The 4814-nt window shown below is 41.5% G+C and overlaps 1 non-coding gene across 1 annotated transcript; it reads right to left on the bottom strand.

Annotated features, from left to right (window-relative positions):
- Nucleotides 1–668: 668 nt before the first annotated feature.
- On the bottom strand, nt 669–773 carry LOC124981515 (U6 spliceosomal RNA). Its single transcript, XR_007108028.1, has one exon. It is a non-coding gene; the product is annotated as a U6 spliceosomal RNA (small nuclear RNA).
- Between the last annotated feature and the right edge of the window lie 4041 nt (nt 774–4814).

The following is a 4814-nucleotide window of genomic DNA, read 5'->3' as shown; positions in this document are numbered from 1 at the left end:
GGACACTGCCCAAGAGTCTCACCTCTTTCTCACTCCAGCCAGAATACTGGTGGGATCAGCAGGGTTGAGTGGCTGGGACAAGTTGGGGACAAGGAAGAAAGACAGTGCCCCACAAAATCAGGGTTAAAAACTCAACTAAGTCTGGGCACAGTGGTGCAGGTCTGCAATCCCAGTGACTCAGGAGACTGAGGCAGGAGAATTAAAAGTTTGAGGCCAGCCTCAGCAACTTAATGAGAACCTGACTCAAAATAAAAATTAAAAAGGACTGGGGATGTGGCTCAGTGGTTAAGTGCCCTTGGTTCAATTCCCAGTATCAAAACAAAAATAAAAACAAAAAAAAACCTAACTAATTGCTTTATAGACTCTGTCAGGAGGCATGCCGATGAGTTGTTCAGGATGCCTCACCTGCAGACTCCCCAGCTAAACTATGGACACCAATAGTCTGCATGTCTCTCTCCCAACCCCCATGGCTGGTTCCCTGCATGGGTCTTCTGATGGCAAGCATGAGCTTCTGCAGCTGGCTCACAAGCACACACAGTAGTCAGCTGGTTTGACTCTGCAGGGTTGGAAGAAGGCACTGAAACTTGAGCATTTCAGGGCACTACTCCAGGGAAAACAACTGGGAGACTCAATGCATGGCCTGGCTTTGCCAGATCAAGAGAAGACATAAAATCTTTAAATATATTTCTTCTATTTAAAAAATCTTTCTGGTAACCTTGTTAATCTTCTCTGCATCATTCCAATTTTAGTAAATGTGCTGTCAAAGAGAGCACAAAGACATACAATCTTAAGAATATCCACACATACGTGCACACACCTAACCTGCCTGACTGGTGAAGATGTTTTTCTCTCAAGCTAGTAGTAAGGAATGCTTCTTCAGATACAAAGACAGCAAAGGAGGACTTTAGAGAACACACACACACACACACACACACACACAAAACAACAACAACAAAACATAACACACCACCAGAGGAATATAATAATTTTCTAGGGACTGACCCTCAAAGAAATGGAGATTGTTATGACTTGGATCTAAAATGTCCCCCAAAGTTCATGTGCTAAAGGTTTGGTCACCAACTTATGGTGCTGTTGAGAGGTGGTGAAAACTAGGAGGAGGGGTCTAGGAGGAAGTAGGCCACTGAGAAATGACCTTGAAGGTTATACCTTATCTCTATCCTCTTTCCTCCACCCCACTCCACCCCATCTTTTCTTTCCAGCTGCCGGGAGGTGAGCAGCTATGCTCTACCAAGTGCATCCTGCCATGATATTCTGCCTTGCCACAGGCCCAGAAACAACAAAGTCAAATGACCATGACTAAAACCTCTGAAACCACAAGCTAAAATAAATCTTTCCTTCTTTAAGTTGATTTTCTCAGATATTTATTTTGTCACAGTGACAGAAAGCTGACTAACAGAGATGTATTAATTACCTGATAAATAATTCAAAATTATTGTTTTAAGGAAGCTCAGCAAGCTATAAGAACATACAGGACTGAGGATGTGGCTAAGTGGTTGAGTGCTTACCTGGTATATGTGAGGCTTTGGGTTTGATTCCCAACACCAAAAAGAAAAAAAAAAAAAAAAAAAAAAGGAAAGAAAAGAGAGAATAGATAAAGATGGATTAAATCAACAACAAATCAGGAAAACAAAATATGAACAAAATGAAATGTTCAACAAAGAGATAAGATTATTTTTTTAAATTCTGGAGCTGAAATCCAATGAATGAAAATTTTAAAACACAATACAGAGCTTCAGCAGCACACTTGATCAAACAGAAGAAGGAATCTGTGAACTTGAAGACAGGATGTTTGAAAAGAGGAAAAGAAAAAGAAAGGGATGGAAAAAGATCACAGGGATACTGTCAAGAGAAATAATATACAGATGAAGGAATTTCTAGGAGAATAGGGAAAGGGTGAGAAAGTTTGTTTAACAAAATAACGGCTGAAAACTTTCTAAATATGGGGAGCAATATGGACATCCAAGTACATAATGCTCAAAGGTTCTCAAGAAAGTTAAACCCAAAGAAGACTGCTTCACTGAGATGCAATCAAATTTTCTCAAATCAAAGACAAAAGGAGACTCTTTTGTTTTTGTTTTGCAGTACTGGGGTTCAAACCCAGGGCCTTATGCATGCTAGGCAAGTACTCTACCACTGAAATAGGATCCCAGTTCCCAAAAGAAGAATGAATCTTGGAAGCAGCAAGAGAAAAGAGATTCATCACAAACAAGGGAACCCCCATTAGACTATCAGCAGATTTTCTAGCAGAAATCCCATTGTGGGAATCTGTCCTTATTTAGCAGACTAAGACTAGGTTGAACCATGTGCTGCAGAGGCCTGACTTCTAGGAACTGTCAGGAAGTATGTGGCGCTGTGTGGGAGTGGTTCCCTGTCTCCTTCTGGAATTTTCCCCCTAAGAGAATGGCTCCCCTAACTCCACCCCATCCTGTCCATAACAGAAGAAGCTCCTCCCGGTCCTTGACCCCTTTTACCTGCATATATTATAAATAAAGGAGAGTTGGGCAACTCCAGGTTGTTGTAAGAGGCCAGGTTTGGTATGACTGGACCCGTCACACACCCTCTCATAAAAAGAGTATTGGTACTTGTGTGTTTACTGAGTACATAAGTTTTTTGGGTAATAGATAGAAAAACCACCAGCATCCTCTTCGGGCAGTTAAACCTTTCCTCCTCCATGTGGGATGTGGCAGAGAGGACCCCGACACCCCATGAGCCAGGACAGAGAGAAATGTTAAAAGTACTGAAATAAATAAAACCAGCAAGTCTGCCCCTTTAGAAATAAAAGAGAAAGTCTTTTCTAGACAAGAAAAGCTGAGGCAGTTCACCACCACTTGATCTGCCTTACATAAAATGCTAGAGGATGCTGCCAGAGTGGTGCACACCTGTAATCCCAGTCACTCAGGAAATTGAGGCAAGAGGATTGCAAGTTCAAGAGCAGCCTTGGCAACTTAGCAAGATCTGTCTCAAAATAAAAATAGAAAAGGGCTCAGATTGTACCACAGTAGATCCCCTAGTTTAAATTTCTAGTACTTCAAGGAAAAGGAGGAAAGGAGGAGGAGCTAAAGAAAGAAATAAATGCTAAAGGGAGTTCTTTAAGCTAAAATGAAAGAATGGTAATTATTAATAAGAAAACATATGAAAGTATAGAACTCACTGGTAATGGTAAGTATACATTCAAATTTAGAATACTCTGTTACTGTAATGGCAGTATGTAAACCAAGTTTAATTCTTGTTTAAGGAAAAATATAAATATTAAGAATTATAGCTACAGTAATTTGTTAACAGATATAAAATATAAAAAGAAGTAACATGATATCAATAACCTAAAATGGGAGGTGATAGTTAAAAGTGTAGATCTTTTGTACACAATCAGTTAAATCACCAGTTAGAAATAGTTGTAACTATAAGATATTTTACATAAGTCATATTTTTCACAAAGTAAAACAGCAAGAATAGAAGAAAGTAAAAGGGAAGCTACACAGAAGATAATTTAAAAAAATGGCAATAGTAAGTCCTTATCCATCAATAACTACTTTAAGTATAAATGAACTAAATTCTCCAATCAACAAACATAAAGAGACTGAATGGATTTTAAAAACACAGGATCCAACTGTTTGTTGTTCTGTGAGGACCCACATAGACTAAAAGGGCTTTGGTGTTCTCACCCGAGGCGATGATAATCTTCCACTTAATTGAGGATTAGATGAAATAAGGAATATAAACTACTAGTTCCAAGCCTTAGGCCCCAGCAGGTGCACAATTATGGGATTTATCCATTCATTGTTATGCTGCACAGGCCCAGAAAGGCCCAGGAGAGCCAACTGATGGCACACATTTCCTCCCAATTCCAAGTCCATCAATATCACATTTGGTATCTTAGAACTAGTCATGGTGGGAGAATTTATACCATGGAAATTAGCAAATACCACACATCAGGAATCTTCTTAGCAAGTTTTTAAACATTTACCAGACATTCCAGGTTATCATCAATATTATTGAGAGTAATAAAAACTTGTTCACTTCTTGCAAACCCAATGCTCATGAATATTTTATTGATCTGACTGCTCATTTCATTTAGAAGCAATCCATTCAACAAAATGGTCTCTTGGTTTCCCCAAGTTGCCATTTTCAGAGGCCTCACACATATTCATTCCCTCGCCAAGTTAAATGTCCCCAGTTTCTTAAACTTTTAGCACCTTGCTTCCCAGACTATTCATGATCCTAATCTCTTCCACAAGTCATTCAACCTTAAAATGTGGAATCCAGGAATGAAGCCATAGGCGTAGGGGTGATAATGACATGATAGGGTGAAACTTTTAAAAAGTAGTGTCATTCAGAAGTAGAGGTCGGTTAGGGCAAAATCAGTACAGGAATGGAGTGAGCAGGGAAGGAATGCCCAACCGGAGCAGTGGTCCGTCCCAGGGGAGCAGCAGAGGTGTCTCCTCTCCTGTCTGGACCTTTGGGGCAGGTACCTGGTGTCTCAGCACGTTATGACAAGAGTTCTGCTCTGGGAGGGCCTGGGAGGCCTGACTTTCTCCTTTTTCCTAGTCCCCGACCATAATCCCCTTGTGGTAGCTCCCTAGCTTCTTTGGGTGCCCTCTAAACAGCCTGTCCCCTCCCAGTTCCGCGGGCAGGTGAGCCTCTTTCCTCCCCGTGTCCCTTGACTTGGATTCTTCCGTTCGGCTCTCCTCGCGCTCTCCCCCGCCGAATCCGCAGTTGGTTCTTCCCGTTCCCGCCTCGCCCCGCCCCGCCCCGCCGCGCAGCGGTCTGCTCTGCGCACTGCGGTCCGCCCAGCG

Source organism: Sciurus carolinensis, chromosome 3 (assembly GCF_902686445.1).
Source record: "Sciurus carolinensis chromosome 3, mSciCar1.2, whole genome shotgun sequence".
NCBI classification, from domain to species: Eukaryota; Metazoa; Chordata; class Mammalia; order Rodentia; family Sciuridae; genus Sciurus; species Sciurus carolinensis.
The sequence above is the reverse complement of the archived record's forward strand: the minus strand, read 5'-3'. Positions and strand labels throughout refer to the sequence as shown.